Source organism: Oncorhynchus kisutch, linkage group LG6 (genome assembly GCF_002021735.2).
Source record: "Oncorhynchus kisutch isolate 150728-3 linkage group LG6, Okis_V2, whole genome shotgun sequence".
NCBI classification, from domain to species: Eukaryota; Metazoa; Chordata; class Actinopteri; order Salmoniformes; family Salmonidae; genus Oncorhynchus; species Oncorhynchus kisutch.
The window spans coordinates 47151047-47168594 of NC_034179.2; the positions used below are offsets into that span (position 1 = coordinate 47151047).

General features: G+C 41.9%; 1 protein-coding gene across 5 annotated transcripts in view; it reads right to left on the reverse strand.

Moving 5' to 3' along the window:
• Window positions 1-17548, reverse strand: part of LOC109892925 (double C2-like domain-containing protein beta) — a 303986-nt gene that overhangs the window by 257646 nt on the left and 28792 nt on the right. The gene's annotated exons all lie outside the window — the stretch shown is intronic.

Consider the following 17548-nt stretch of genomic DNA (forward strand, 5'->3'; position numbering starts at 1 on the left):
ATCCTACTACACCGGCTCTGACACTCGTTGGATGTGACAGGGCTCGAAAACTATTACGGAGCACAAAGGGAAACCTAGACACGAGCTGCCCAGTGACGCGAGCCTACCAGACGAGGTAAATGCCCTTTATGCTAGCTTTGAGGCAAGCAAAACTGAAGCATGCACAAGAGCACCAGCTGTTATGGATTACAGTGAGATAATGCTCTCTGTAGCTGATGTGAGCAAGACCTTTAAAACCTCTGTTGGGTAGGGGGCAGTATTTTGACCAATATGCATATAATTGGTATATTTTGATAGAAGACACTCCAAACACACTCGAAAGTTTCTAAAACTGTAAAAAAAATATGTCTGTGAGTATAACAGAACTCATATGGCAGGCGAAAATCTGAGAAAAATCCAACCTAGAAGTGGGAAATTTGAGGTTTATAGTTTTTCAAGTGAATGCCTATCCAAAGTGCAGTGTAAATGGGATCAGATTGCACTTCCTAATGCTTCCACTAGATGTCAACAGTCTTTAGAAAGTTGTTTCAGGCTTCTATTATTAAAGGAGAGAGAATAAGAACACTCACAGTAAGTGGCTCAGATGAAAGCCATGAGTTGTTTATCGCACTCGAGCTCCTTTCCTTTCTAATGACAACGGAATTGTCCGGTTGGGATATTACTGAAGATTTATGACAAAAATATCCTAAAGATTGATTATAAACATCGTTTGACATGTTTCTACGAACTTTAATGGCACTTTTTTGACTTTTCATCTCTATTTAGTGCCCGTGCTTTGTGCATTTGGATTAGTGAACTAAACGAACGAACAAAAAGGAGGTATTTGGAAATAAATATGGACTTTATCGAACAAAACAAACATTTATTGTGGAACTCGGATTCCTGGGAGTGCATTCCAATGAAGATCATCAAAGGCAAGTGAATATTTATAACACTATTTCTGACTTTTGTTGACTCCATAACATGGCTGGTATCTGTATGGCTTGTTTTGGTGGCTAAGCGCTGTACTCGGAATATTGCATGGTGTGCTTTCGCCGTAAAGGTTTTTTGAAATCTGACACAGCGGTTACATTAAGGAGAAGTTTCTTAAATCCTATGTATAACACTTGAATTTTTCATCAACGTTTATGATGAGTATTTCTGTTAATTGATGTGGCTCTCCACAAAATCACTGGATGTTTTGGAGGCAAAACATTACTGAACGTAACGCGCCAATGTAAACTGAGATTTTTGGATATAAATATGAACTTTATCGAACAAAACATACATGTATAGTGTAACATGAAGTCCTATGAGTGCCATCTGATGAAGATCAAAGGTTAGTCTATTTCTGCTTTCTGTGACTCCTCTCTTTGGCTGGAAAATGTCTGCATGTTTTTTGTGACTAGGCGCTGACCTAACATAAATCGCATGGTATGCTTTCGCCGTAAAGCCTTTTTGAAATTGGACACTGTGGTTGGATTAACAAGAAGTTTATATTTATAATACTTGTATGTTTGAGGAATTTTTATTATGAGATTTCTGATGTTTGAATTTGGCGCCCTGCAATTTCACTGGACGTTGTTCAGGTGCGACGCTACCGTCCCACATACCCTAGAGAGGTTAAACACGTCAACATTCACAAAGCCGCGGGGCCAGATGGATTACCAGGATGTGTACTCAAAGCATGCGCAGACCAACTGGCAAATGTCTTCACTGATATTTTCAACCTCACCCTTACTGAGTTTTTATTACCTACATGTTTTAAGCAGACCACCATAGTCCCTGTGCCCAAGGAAGCAAAAGTAACCTGCCTAAATGATTACCGCCCCGTAGCACTCATGTAGGTACCCATGAAGTGCTTTGAAATGCTGGTCATGGCTCACATCAACAGCATCCTCCCGGAAACCTTAGACCCACTCCAATTTGCATAACGCCCCAACAGATCCACAGATTACACAATCTCAATCGTACTCCACACTGCCCTTTCCCACCTGGACAAAAGGAACACCTATGTTCATGCTGTTCATTGTCTATAGTTCAGCATTCAACACCATAGTGAACACGAAGATCATCACTAAGCTAAGGACCCTGGGACTAAACACCACCCTCTGCAACTGGATCCTGGACTTCCTGACGGGCTGTCCCCCAGGTGGTAAAGGTTAGGCAACAACACGTCTGCCACGCTGATCCTCAGCACTGGGGCCCCTCAGGGGTGCGTGCTCAGTCCCCTCCTGTACTCCCTGTTCACCCACGACTGCATGGCCAAACACGACTCCAACACCATCATTAAGTTTGCTGATGACAAGTGGTAGGCCTGATCACTGACAACGATGAGACCGCCTATAGGGAGGAGGTCAGAGAACTGGAAGAGTGGTGCCAGGACAACAACCTCTCACTCAATGTGAGCAAGACAAAGGAGTTGATCGTGGACTACATCAACGGGGCTGTAGTGGAGCGGGTCGAGAGTTTCAAGGTCCTTGGTGTCCACATCACTAACGATCTATCATGGTCCAAACACACAAAGACAGTCTTGAAGAGGGCACGACAAAGCCTATTCCCCCTCAGGAGACTGAAAAGATTTGACATGGATCCCCAGATATTTAGCTGCAACATCGAGAGCATGGTTGTGTCGCCTGGTATGGTAACTGCTCTGCATCTGACCGTAAGACACTACAGGGAGTAGTGCGTAAGGCCCAGTACATCACTGGGGCCAAGCTTCCTGAAATCCATGACCTACATAATAGGAGGTGTCAGAGGAAAGCCCATAAAATTCTCAGAGACTCCAGTCATCCGAATCATAGACTGTTTTCTCTGCTACCGCACGGCAAGTGGTACAGGAGCGCCAAGTCTAGGACCAAAAGGCTCCTTAACAACTTCTACCCCCAAGCCATAAGACTGCTGAACAATTAATCAAATGGCCACCAGACTATTACATTGACCCCCCCGCCCCCTTCATTTGTTTTCTACTCTGCGTTTATTATTTATGTATTGTCACCTGACCATTACCTACATGTACAAATTGTCCTAGATATGGCACTCCGGTACCTCTAGCCATGCGGTAGTAGATAGACTGTTCTATGACTGGGGTGGCTGGGTTCCCTGACAATTTTTAGGGCCTTCCTCTGACACCGCCTGGTGTAGAAGTCCTGGATGGCAGGCAGCTTGGCCCCTGTGATGTACTGGGCCTTACGCACTACCCTCTGAAGTGCCTTGCGGTCGGAGGCCGAGCAATTGCCGTACCAGGCAGTGATGCAACCGGTCAGGATGCTCTTGATGTTGGAGCTGTAGAACCTTTTGAGGATCTCAGGACCCATGCCAAATCTTTTTAGTTTCAAGAGGGGGAATAGGCTTTGTCGTGCCCTCTTCACGACTGTCTTGGTGTGTTTGGACCATTCTAGTTTGTTGTTGATGTGGACACCAAGGAACTTGAAGCTCTCAACCTGCTCCACTACAGCCCTGTCGATGAGAATGGGGGCGTGCTCGGTGCTCTTTTCCTGTAGTCCACAATCATCACCTTAGTCTTGGTTACGTTGAGGGATTGGTTGCTATTCTGGCACCACCCAGCCAGGTCTCTGACCACCTCCGTATAGGCTGTCTCGTCGTTGTCGGTGATCAGGCCTACCACTGTTGTGTCGTCTGCAAACTTAATAACGGTGTTGGAATTGTGCCTGGCCATGCAGTCGTGGGTGAACAGGGAGTACAGGAGGGGATGTGTTGCTACCTACCCTCACCACCTGAGGGCGGCCCGTCTGGAAGTCCAGGATCCAGTTGCAGAGGGAGGTGTTTAGTCCCAGCTTAGTGATGAGCTTTGAGGCTGCTATGATGTTGAACGCTAATCAATGAACAGCATTCTCACATAGGTGTTCCTTTTGTCCAGGTGGAAAAGGGCCGTGTCAATACAAATATCAGCAGAACATTGCTTAGAATCAAGGGCAATGGTGACATCGTTTTAGGACCTTGCAGAGACACATCCATAACCTGAGCGGAACCAGTTGCATACCAGAGAGAATACTATAGACATCAAGAAACACTTTTAATAAACAGGGCAAAACAGAAACTGGCCTATAACAGTTAGAAGCAGCTTGATCTCCCACTTTAAATAAAGGGCACACCGTGGCTACCTTCCAAGCAATGGGAACCTCCCCAGAGAGGAGAGATGGTTTAAAAAAGGTCAGAGATAGGCTCTGCGATGATAGTGGCTGCAACTTTAAAGAAGAAAGGATCTAAACCATCTGACTCAGATGTTTTTTTGTGATCAAGTTTAAGAATGTCCTTTAGCATCTCAGACTCAATGACCACCTGCAGAGAGAAACTTTGTAGCGGGGCAGGGGAAGAAGAGGCAGGAGCATCGGGCTAGTCGCATTAGAAGAGCTGGGAAATGAGGAAATGTTTGACGGGCACGGAGGCATGGCTGAGTCTTGACTTAATGAAGTGGTGATTAAAGAGCTCAGCCATGCGCTCCGTGTTAGTAACAACCACATAATCAATTTTAAGGGACATGGGCAGCTGTGAGGAGGAAGGTTAATTTTCCAGGTCTTTAACCATTTTCCAGAACTTCTTGGGGTTAGACCCACAGAGAGAGAGCGGCTCCTTAAAGTAACTAACTTTAGCCTTCCGGATAGCCTGAGTGCACTTATTTCTCATTTGCTTGAACGGGAGCCAATTATCCTGAGTATGTGTGTGCCGAGCCTTTTGTCAAATGCAATTCGAGGACAAATAACTCTACAAGATCACGGTCAAACCAGGGGCTAAACTTGTTTTTCCTTTATGGGGGCACGTTTGTTAACAATACCACTGAAAATATCAAAAAAGAAGGCCCAAGCGTCTTCAACAGAGGGGATCAAGCCGACTCTATACCAATTTACAGAGGCCGGGTCATGAAGGAATGCTTACTAATTCAAGTTTTTTAGCACGCGTCTATGACAAATCAGGACAGGTCGTTTCACTGAGCAGCCATTACAAACACAGGCTGTAAAACAGTGATCACTAAGGTCATTACAGAAAACACCAGACTGATACCTATCAGGATTATTTGTGAGGATAACATTGAGGAGAGTAGCCTTTTCTGGGTGGTTGGAGTCATACCTTGTGGGATTGGTAATAATCTGAGAAAGATTTAGGGAGTCCTATTTCTTTAGGACTTGGTCAGGTGGTTTAAGCATGTTCCAGTTTAGGTCACCTAGCACGACAAATTCAGACTTGGTGTTAAGGGCCAGGCGAGAACTTAGGGCTGGTAGGGTACAGGCCGGTGCTGATGGTGGACGATAACACCCAGCAACAGTCAACAAAGAGCTATTTGAAAGCTTAATGCTTAAAAACAGATAATCAAATTGTTTGGGGACTGACATGGTAGAGACTACAGAGCACTGAAGTGAAGGTGTTCCTTGGTAAAGATTGACAATCCACCACCTTTGGAATATCTGTCTTGCAGAAAAATGTGATAACCAGAAAGGTTAACATCAGTGTTCCAACCACTCTTTCTTAACCACATCTCAGTAATGACCAACACATCTGGATTGGAGCTGTGAACCCACACTTTCAATTTATCAATTTTAGGTAATAAGCTTCCAGTGTTAACGTGCAGAAAACCCAGGCTTTTATGAGGGCAGAAATCAGTAAAGCAGAAATCAGAGCACAAGTCAGAATTTGGGCTAGCAACAGTAGATGGGCCGGGGTGTACATGCACATTTCCAGATATCATCATGTAATACAAATCAGGGAACGGCAGAGGACAGGGAGAGCTCTGCAGTGTTGATTTTTGTATGACATTTATGTGCCTCAGATGGTAACAAGATCATATTGTACCTGATGAAATTGCTGTGACATGAATACAAAGCCGGCAAGAGGTGGTTAGAATAGGATGGGAGGCCAAGAGTCCGTGTCAGTAATCGAGTCAGAGTCGCGAATGTGGACCAAACATTTTCTGTCCCACGGTCGGGGAAACAAGCAATTTTATAGTCAACAAATCAAGCAGGAGTCATGGGGCAAATAGCATAAAGCACAAGGGGAAAAAACGACTTGGGGCTAGCCATTGTAAATTCAAAGAGTCACTCGCCCCAACAAGATAACTTGAGAGAGTAGCTCTCTATGAGTCCAGTAGGCTATGAAAGTCAGATAAAATAAATAAATAAAATATTAGGCCTATACTAGTTCATTAAAGCGTTTGAGTAAGCTCACATAAGCTTTTGAACACACAGTACGATATTCTTTGAAACAAACAACGAAAGTGTGAAACAGATAATGTACATGTTTGGGAAGCTTTTAAAGCTTACATATGCAGAGTAATGATACAACAATCAGCTACTCTTAAGAAAGTATAAACCGAAAATGTATCAACTTGAAACAGGGCTCAAAACACTGGAAAATCTGACGAAAACCAAATATAAGCTGAGTACTTTATTCAGTAAAAAAGTAGAATATTCCCTGTACAGGTTGAAGCAGATGGTACGAATCAGGTGAGAAGCCAGGAAAACTGTTGGCCAGCCAAATTAAATCTAGAGAAACAACTCTGCAAATATCTGGAATCAGAAATAAGACAAGAAAGCTGATTACCAATCATAAATAAAACAATATATTTTGAGACTTATATCAAGAACTTTATACATCACAGGGTTCTTTAGATATGCAGAAAGCAGAGGAATTCTCTGCTCTGATTTTTTTTTCAAAACTTCTGGCTAGGAAGGTGAGAAGAGTGAAAGGCAGAACTTCATCTGATAATCTTAGACCTATTGCATGTCATCTGGAAGGCAAATGATTTGGATACTTCAGTGGCCTTATCCCTAGACGCAGAGAAAGTCTTTGATAGGGTAGGCTGGGACTACCTGCTTTACACTCTAAATAGATTGGATTTGGACGGGCTTTCAGAATATTATTATACTTGACTACTATAGATTTGGGGTTGTGGTATACAGTAACGGATTACGATCATCTCCATTTACGGTAGGGGGAGTCATGAAACAAGGTGACTGTCTCTCAGCTCTCCTATTTATTATAGCACTAGAAACATTAGCCGAAGCCATTAGGACGCATCAGTCATGGGAGTTACGGAGAATAAACTATTGCTTTAGGCAGACAACATTACTATTAATGTCAGAACCCCAACTCTCCATATCGCCTTGACTTGACCTAGTAAATGCATTGTCAGAGATATGGGGGTATAAAGTACATTGGACCAAATTTGAGGTAATGCCCCTATCAAAACATTGTCTGAGAAATGACTTCCTCAACTGGAAGTTTCAATGGGTCCCTAAAAACTTGAAGTACCTGGGGATCGCTTTAAATCCTGGTCTAGAGAACATTATTTTTGAACAAAATTCAACTACAGTTTAAGAACTGGGATAAACTACAAATCTCATTATGGAGTAGGATGCAGGTTACAAAGAGGGTCATAGCTCCAAAACTGAATTACATCATTAGCATGTTACCACTGTCCACACCTGTCTGTACTTTTAAATCCATAGACAAAATGATTACTCAGTTTATTTGGGCCGGGAAAAGGGCCAGGATGAAACTATCGAGAATACAGGCAAAGACGAAGAAGATTAAAGCTCCCTACTAACATTGTCATTGCACCACACTATCACAAGGGGGAGTTAGAACGCTGTTCTATCGGTAGTCTAAACTGTGGCAATTAATGGAGGCGTTTTCAGTCTGAGAGTCTCTTTTCTGGCACTAGAGTCCTGCATCAGGCAACAACAAAATAAACTGTCGGTGGTCCTGGAGTTGAGAGAGAACATGGGTAAATACAAATGGAGGAATTTCACTTGACATGTGGACTGATGATTTTTTTTAAATAGGCACAGTGGGCTTGGTTTATCTCCCTCTAAAAACAGAAATAAATCATTATAAATAACTGGCTTTATTTACAAATTAGTAAGAATGTCTCACCCCATGTTCAAGAATGGCCTCTTTCCCATTATTCAGATTACAACGGCTCACTTTCGGTTATTTGACACAATCATCTCCAAAATATCATAATTTTTTAAACAAGCCATAGAAAGATGGCTGCAATTTCAGTTTAATCCACCAGAAAAGACAGAAATAAGGAACTTGTCTTTCGGGCCTTGCATTAAAGACAAAAATTGGTTCCAAAAAAAATTGTGATAAATAAAAATATACAGGTGCAGACAAGTTTCATTGCAAGGACCAAAACATTTACAGCTGTGCCATATAGATTGTAAAATAGTTGGGAAGAGATTTTTTACGTACCGATTCCATGGCACATGATTTATGAATTGACACCCAATTGTCAGTTTATAACCTACTACAGGCCTGAATTAAGGATTATATATAAGATAAAAGACTCCTTTTAATTAGTTCCGATCTGTTATCCCAATGATTATTATTATTACTACTGAATGATAGTGCATGTGGACTGGTCTTGATAAATCAGATTTTTATTTACAGTACTCTCAACCGGTCTTGTTGTACATTGCCATATTTTCCTAACTGAAACCCTTGGTTAAATCGCTTTAGCCGTGATTGTAAAATGAATACGCTGATGCATTGTGGTATTCGGGGAGAGTCACATCATTGACAATGAGTCAGGCGCCATTGGCGACGAGTCAGACGGAGAATGACGCTTTGAAGAGGGTTGAGGAACGAGAAGGAGTCACAATCCATGCCAGGCACACATGTGAGCTCTGGAACTCCAACTCCCATTTGTGAACTCTGCAAACATGTCCTTTGTGACAATACCTGTCTAAGTGTGGAAAAATCACCCTGATTAACTCTTTAGTCATATCAGAGTTGACCTATTTGCCTATGGTTTTGCCCACACCTAGTGATCTGTTTAAACTAGATGAGCAAAAAATATTCCATTTTATTTGGAATGGCAAGCCAGACAAAATTAAAAGGGACTATTTATATACTGAATATTAATTTGGAGGGCAGAAATGAGAAATTACTTTATCAATTGGAACCTTTATCAAGTGGAAGGTGAAAAAGTAAGGAACTTGTCTGTCGGCCCTGCATTAAAGACTAAAATTGGTTAAAGAAAATTGTGATAAATAAAAATAAACACCAGATTCATTTAAGGACCAAAAAAATGACAGCTATATAGATTGCAAAATAGTTGAAGAGATTTGCGATGTAAGGTTGTTCAGGTTACCATCCACCATTATGCCGAAATATGTGAAGCCCATAGGCGACCATCTAAAAGGAAACTTGTGCTTGATGGTATGGTGGTCAAAGACAGACAAAGGTAAGATTTCGCCTTTATCAAAAGTGTCCTTATATCCAGAGAAAGAACTATAACACTGTAGTAGGATATGCAAGTGAAATAGGGAGTGCTCTGGGTTTGTTAGAAATAAGATAAGGTCATCCGCAAAGAGTGATAACTTATGGGTATGGGGGCCCACCTCAAAGCCATGTATGTCAGGGCACGTTCTAATAGTCTCAGTCAACAAGGGCAAAGAGGTGGGAGCTAATTGGGAAACCTTGTCTGTTCCCCCTATAGAGAGGGAAAGAGGAGGAAGTAATCCCATTGGTAGCAATCCTAGCTTTAGGAGATTTGTAGAGTGATTTTATCAAATGTACAAACACGGTACCTAAACCAAACTTTTCCAAGACGCGAAAGAGGTATGCCTTTTCAGCATCAAGGGAGACTGCGACACTAGGTATTTTGTTTTTGTTAGCAAGGTGAATTATATCAAAGAACCTTTGAGATTATTGGAGGACAATCTTTAATTATGAAACCAGTCTGATCTGGGTTGACCAACAGGAGAAGACATGACTCCAGTCTCTTAGATAACAGATTGTAAACTGGTCACCAAGATGCTAAGGAGAGAGATTGGTCTATAGGAGACGCACTTTAGCAGGTTTTTCCCTTTCTTGTGGATTACAGTAATCACTGCTTGAGAGAAAGACTCTGGAAAGCAGTTGTCTTCCCCGGCTTTTCTAAGTACCTCCATAAGGTAGGGGACCAACAGCTCCCTAAATTCTTTATAGAACTCTGGAGGGAAGTCATCCTCCCCAGGAGATTTATTAGAAGGTAAGGATTTAATGGCCTCCAACAGTTCAGGAACTGAGAAGTGTTCACTCAGGCGCTCTCGGTTTTCCTCTGACAGGCATGGGAGGTTGAGAGAAAGGAGTTGATCTCAGATAGATCATCGCTTGATTGGGAAGTGTAGAGGTCTTCGTAGTATTTCTTAAATGTATCATTAATTTTAGTAGGGTCGAAAGAGCTCATTAGTAAGAGTTGCTATAGCATTATTTGTCCTCTTCCTTTCCTCTGCTTTCAGTTGCCATGGCAATACTTTGTGAGCTTTCTCTCCAAGCTCGTAATAACGCTGTTTTGATTTAGTGATGGCCCTCTCAGCTTGATATGTGTTAAAAATATTATATTTCAGTTTTTTTAATTTACCAAAAGCCTGTATAGATCTTTAGTCGGGCCTCGTTGGTAGGTTCTCTCTAGCTCAGAGATTTCAGATTCAAGGGCATTCAGTTCCGCACCGTGTTTTCTCTTCAACCCTTAAGTATAGGAAATGATCTGTCCCCTCAGATATGCTTTCAATGTGTCCCAAAGAATGAAACTGTCAGGAGCGGAGGGTTTGTTTGTCAAAGTAAAAATATTGATCTGCTCTTTGATGAATGCACAAAATTCAGGTTGCTTTAGGAGTGTAGAATTTAGTCTCCATCTATATGCTCCATTTACCTTGGTAGGAATGGAGATTGATAATACCAGAGGAGAATGGTCACTAAGCAATCTGGGTAGATACTCGATATCTAACACTCTATATAACAGTTGGGTCGATAGTAAAAAGTTATCTATGCGTGTGTGTGTGTTGTGTGGGTGTGAATAAAAAGAGTAGTCCCTATCCTGTGGGTGCAACTGTCTCCAGATGTCTAGTAAATTGAGATCTTTCATGAATGACATGGTGAGCTTGCCGGCTTTGGTAAAAAGTGAGGGTTTATCAGAGGACCTATCAAGAACTGTATCTAAACAAAAATGTACATTTCTTCCAACCAGTAGCCATCCTGGTGGTGCATGAGAAAGACATTGAGGAAGACATTCTGAATAAACATATGGTCATCGAAGTTAGGCGCATAATTATTCAATAGGGTCGAAGACTCCGAAAATATATGCCCCTGCACCAAAACAAACCTGCCCGAGGGATCAGAGATGGTGATGTTGTCGCAGAATGGGATGTGTCTACTTATCAAAATTGCAGTTCCTCTTGCTTTGGAGTTAAAAGAGGACGCAAAAACATGTCCTACCATTCCCTCTTCAATTTCTTGCGTTCACTAGCTGTAAGATGTGTTTCTTGTAAAAACACAATGTCAGCCTTTAATTTCTTATGGTATGTATAGACTCGTTCCTTTTAAATCGGGCTGTTAAGACCTTTTATGTTGAATGTGACATATTTTAGTGGATTAAGCATAGGTTGGGGTTTCAAATATGTAACCGAATGGAAATCTCTCATATGTAAATAGTCAGGAAATGTTTCAACTTTAGTTTGAACACAGAAGTGACCTGTGTCTCTCTCTTTAGGAAGGAAACAACAATAAACATAGAATAATAAAAAAAATAAACAGAAACCCCATCCACCTCAATTGTCAGACAAACAACAATCAAACATGAATACACTTGCAGAGATACGTTGTTGCGCGCCTTCCATCTTGGTCTTACTAGCTAAACCTTGGCGTAAACTAAAACCTGCGAGCTCTCTAAGTTAAAAACAAACATTGTGAATAGACATTTATGGCTGAATATTTACTGCCCACAGTAAGGGCTGCTTGAGTCTCTTTTCAGGAGAGGAGAAACATGAATGGGGGGGGGGGGGGGGGGGGGGGGGGGGGGGCAGTGGGCCTGAGCCCACAAATTTGCATCGCCCAGTGGATATTGACTAAACCAAAATATACTCTCCTGTAATTGCAATAGAACTCACCCCGGGGAAAAAACGGTTAGTTGAAAATGTACAAATCAATTATAGCAACCGGATTGCGGCGTAAACGGATCCAAATTCCAAGAAGATATCAGCAGTTCAGTCCCAGGACAGCCCAGATAAGAGAAAACAAACAAACTGTATTTTATTCCCCAAAGTGGCCATCCTAGTTCAGATGCGGTTCAGAAAAGTGAACACTTCTCCCAGTGTGTTGAAGAGATGGCTTCGACCTTTGTACTGAACTTTCATCCACGCAGGGATGTTCTTCTCCTTCAGTGCTTTGGCGGCAGGTCTGAACTGCTTGTGACGTCTGGCGAGATCCGCGCTTTCAATCCCACCACACAGATATTACTACGTCTGCTCTGGTTCTCCATCTGGTCTACCTTGTTTTTGAGGTAGGCATTGTCCTTCTGCAGTTGTATCAGAACCTGGTCATGTCGAGTGATGGTATCTTCAACTGTGCTAATGCGCAACTCCGCCTATGTCATTCTCAAAAGGAGATTTCAGGTTGTCAATGGAAGAATGGAGTTCAGCCGATTTATTGTACATTTTCAGAGAAAGACCTTTGTTACCATACTGAATTTCCCGGAGGAGAGTAGCCAGCATGTCGGCAGGCTTGCAAGAGGCTGTCTTGGGAATCAACAACATTTTGGTCGTCCTTCTTACCTCTCGGTCAAAGGTCCATGGCTCTTTGGGAAGGTAAGTACTTGACAATGTATCAGCCAATGTTAGAATATTGTTTCAACGTTGTTATTGAGGTAATAATGGAATAACTTTGAAGAGTTCGGTTTGTCAACGTCTGCTCAGCTCCGCGGCATCACGTGCTCTATTTAATAGCTTTTCTGACAGATAGAAATTTTTAAAACTATACGTAATGGCCTGAGACTACAGATATAAACTCAGGACCTTGTCTTTTAAAGATAATTCGTAAAAATCTAAATAACTTCACAGATCTTCATTGTAAAGGGGTTAAACACTGTTTCCCATGCTTGTTCAATGAACCTTAAACAATTAATGAACATGCACCTGTGGAACGGTAGTTAAGACACTAACATCTTACAGAAGGTAGGCAATTAAGGTCACAGTTATGAAAACTTAGGACACTAAAGAGGCCTTTCTATTGACTCTGAAAAACACCAAAAGAAAGATGCCCAGGGTCCCTGCTCATCTGCGTGAACGTGCCTTAGGCATACTCCAAGGAGGCATGAGGACTGCAGATGTGGCCAGGGCAATAAATTGCAATGTCCGTACTGTGAGACGCCTAAGACAGCGCTACTACAGGGAGACAGGACAGACAGCTGATTGCCCTCGCAGTAGCAGACCACGTGTAACAACACCTGTACAGGATCGGTACATCCGAACATCACACAGGCATGCTGCAAGGAGGCATGAGGACTGCAGATGTGGCAAGGGCAATACATTGCAATGTCCGTACTGTGAGACACCTAAGACAGTCCCTTCTGCAGCAAAGCACCCCCACAACATGATGTTGCCACCCCCATGCTTCACGGTTGGAATGGTGTTCTTCAGCTTGCAAGCGTTCCCCTTTTTCCTCCAAACATAACGATGGTCATTATGGCCAAACAGTTCTATTTTTGTTTCATCAGACCGGAGGACATTTCTCCAAAAAGTAGGATCTTTGTCCCCATGTGCAGTTGCAACCATAGTCTGGCTTTTTTATGGCAGTTTTGGAGCAGTGGCTTCCACCTTGCTGAGTGGCCTTTCAGGTTGTGTCAATATAGGGCTCATTTTAAATGTGGATATAGATACTTGTACCTGTTTCCTCCAGTATCTTCACAAGGTCCTTTGCTGTTGTTCTGGGCTTGATTTGAACTTTTCGCACCAAAGTACGTTCATCTCTAGGAGACAGAATGCGTCTCCTTCCTGAGCGGTATGACCGCTGCGTGGTCCCATGGTGTTTATACTTGCGTACTATTGTTTGTACAGATGAACATGGTAACTTGAGGCGTTTGGAAATTGCTCCCAAGGATGAACCAGACTTTGTGGAGGTTTACCATTTTTTTTCTGAGGTCTTGATTTTCCCATGTCAAGCAAAGAGGCACTGAGTTTGAAGGTAGGCCTTGAAATACATCCACAGGTACACCTCCAATTGACTCAAATTATGTCAAATTAGCCTATCAGAAGCTTATAAAGCCTTGACATAATTTTCTGGAATTTTCCAAGCTGTTTCAAGGCACATTCAACTCAGTGTATGTAAACTTCTGACCCATTGTAATTGAGATACAATAAATTAATCTGTCTGTAAACAATTGTTGGAAAAATTGCTTGTGTCATGCACAAAGTAGATGTTGTAACCGACTTACCAAAACTAGTTTGTCAACAACAAATTTGTGGAGTGGTTGAACTTTTTTTTTTAAATACTCCAACCTAAGTGTATGTAAACTTCCGACTTCAACTGTACATATATAAACAACAAAGTCGTTTTCATTTCAAGCTAAAGTGTACTGTTAGCTAGCTAGCTAATGTTGGCTGGCTGGCTCGCGAGCTAACGTTATGTGTATGATCTTATTATTCATAGTTCAGCACCATTTGCTTGCCTAGTAATAGCCTAATGTTAGCTCGCTAACATTGAACCTGGTTTGTTAGTTACCTGCAGATTCATGCAGGGTAGTAACGTAATGAGTTGGGATTATGGTTCATTCTTTAGCTAGCTACATGTCTTAACAAAAGACTCCACTATGCAGGTAACCATTTTGGGTGCGTTCATAAATTCAGTCTGGCCATCTACTCCGATTTCAGAGCACTCTAGTCTGAGTGTGCCAGAGCGCAGAATAACTGATGAATTTACGAATGCTCAACACCCGTTGAATATGGCCGGTGTCATTAAACGTTGGCAAAAAAGCATAATTAAATTGTTGCCAGCAGCACAGTTACAGTCACCAACACTCTGGATAACATGAAAACAGCCTAACCAGCTCTTCTAAGGCGAGTAAAATGGTCAGAGTGGGGTGTTCTCACATTTCTGTCTGGAAGTAGGTAGCAAGCTAGCCAATGTTAGCTTGGGTGCTTGACTGCCGTTATGAGGTCAGAACGCTCAGATCAACCCTACTCATAGGCCAGTGTGCGCACTGAACGCTCCGAGAGTGAAACACTCTTCACAAAACGGACAATCTGACAGTACAGTAACCAACACGCTGGATAACATAAAAACAGCCTAACCAGCTCTACTAGGGCGAGTAATGTTCAGTAAGCCATTCTTTGTGTCTGGAAGTAGCTAGAAAGTTAGCCAGTTAACAGCAGTCAAGCACCCAAGCTGTTAGTACTTAATGCTCGGATCAACCTTTAAAGAGATGGGTCAGGCTAAAGCTTAAGAGGATGTGAACGATGCTGAATGGGTGTAGACAAAGAAGAGATATCCAGTTGGTACCAAAACATTCAAAGTTTATCAACTTCCAAAGCAGAATTACCTTCCCATTGTTCCTCAAATGTAGTGTATGATATACCATTTTGTCTTTTATCCAATGTAATTATTATAATTTATTTTTTTATCGAATTTTGCTACATAAGACTGAATCAAGGTAGTCGGTCACAAATGATCTCATCAATAAGCATGTTATCAACCAGAAACAGCACGGCAATGATCATTTTAAGGATAATTTTCCAGAAAGAACACACGTACAGTGGTGAGTTCGACCGAGTGAGCATGAGATGAGCCTAAAAAACGATAAGCATTTGACCTGTCCCTTAGAGATAAGCACTGCTCACAGCTATCACAGAGTATCTCAACACTGTGACATAAAGTAAGCATATATATATACACACACACACACACACACGTGTGAGTGAGTGAGAAAGAGCGAGAAAGAGCGAGAAGAGTTGAGAAAATAGAACTGGGGTAAACTAAACTCAGGAGGGGCGCCTCCACAGAGGCATGTCAGCCCGAGCTCAAATCCGACTGAAGACAGCCATTTTGAGTAAGCACCTCCATCATCTGAGGAAGGCCGATAAGGTGCCCTGTCAAACACTGCCTTTCAGTGACTATCTGCTGGAGCAGATTCACAGCGGAGGGAAATGAAAAATGAAGACTGCCTTTCGACGCACAGTGTGTGGTTCAAAAACATTTGCAAATTTTTACATAAATGTCTTTATGGTACAGTGCCCTCTCTCAATCCTCAAGCCTGCACAGCCATGGAATTATTCATGTGCTCATGTGATTTCTCCGCTAAAACTCACCCTGTCCTCCTTTTACCTCCACCTCCCCTGTTACAGTCCAGACTACCTAGTGATCCATACATCAGGAGGAAAAGAAACTCGAAGAAACATGCGGCCTACCTGAAACCAAGAAGTTATGTGCTGTAAGGTAATAATTCTGGGTCATCAATTTAGAGGCTCCATCTAATCAGCTTTTTGGGGGAACTACTGGGATATAGCTTTCCATGAGGGGAAAGTGGCAAATTACTTGAATAATCTGGATATAGGCCTACATAATATGGAGGTAATAATATTATGGTAATATTAAGTGCTTCAGATGTTTAATTATTCCCCACACATGAAACAAACTCCTTGTTGAGGCCAATTAAAATAATCATATAGTATAGTGAGTGAATATGGTCCATTGACTGCTGTTACTGTGCTTCACAAAAAGGTGTTTGGCTTGAATTACCAATATAAAAGCTGAAATAATGCACATCCATTTTGTCTATGGCCAGGTATCAAGATCCTGATCCATGATTGATATACAGTGAGGGAAAAAAGCATTTGATCCCCTGCTGATTTTGTACGTTTGCCCACTGACAAAGAGGAGAGGGACAAAATCCCTCCTGGGATGTGTGCAAACCTAGTGGCCAACTACAAGAAACGTCTGACCTCTGATTGCCAACAAGGGTTTTGCCACCAAGTAATAAGTAATGTTTTGCAGAGGGGTCAAGTACTTATTTCACTCATTAAAATGCAAATAAATTTTGAACATTTTTGCCATGCATTTTTCTGGATTTCTTTGTTGTTATTCTGTCTCTCACTGTTCCAATAAACCTACCATTAAAATGATAGACTGATCATTTCTTTGTCAGTGGGCAAACGTACAAAATCAGCAGGGGATCAAATACTTTTTTCCCTCACTGTATGTAGGTGGAGAGAATGACAGGATTAAACGGGAGAACACCTTTGATATATGGGAGGGCATACGCCAGAGACTAGACTGATCTGGATGTCAGTCATACTGTATCACACTCTACGGGGATGTTCCTAGATCCTTAAAAAGGTTTGAAAAGCTACTGGAATTGAATGCAAAATGTTTAACCACTTTGGGAAATCCTGCTCCTCTTTTGTGCTAAGTAGATAGTGATATCTTATTAGCATTACACTGGGGATAAATGGCTCATAGCAGCACATTCATCATTAGCATTTCTGAGGAAGAAACCCATATTCCCTAATGAGAACGATTTAATGTTACACACCTGATAACATTAAATATAAATTCAGATTAAAAGGTCCCTGGATGGAAACATGACGTACCATGAGAGGTATAGAATGCTCCATGCTGATACTACAGTGCTGACACATCCCTCGAAACAACCCTTCATCGTAAACACTCTTATCGCTCTTTTATCAGCATTACAGGAACATTTCCATAACCCAAAATATGAATGTGGGGATAAACTTCCATTGGACCTACTTCCCAACCAATAAGCACCACAGTGATTCATCCACACTGCTATGAT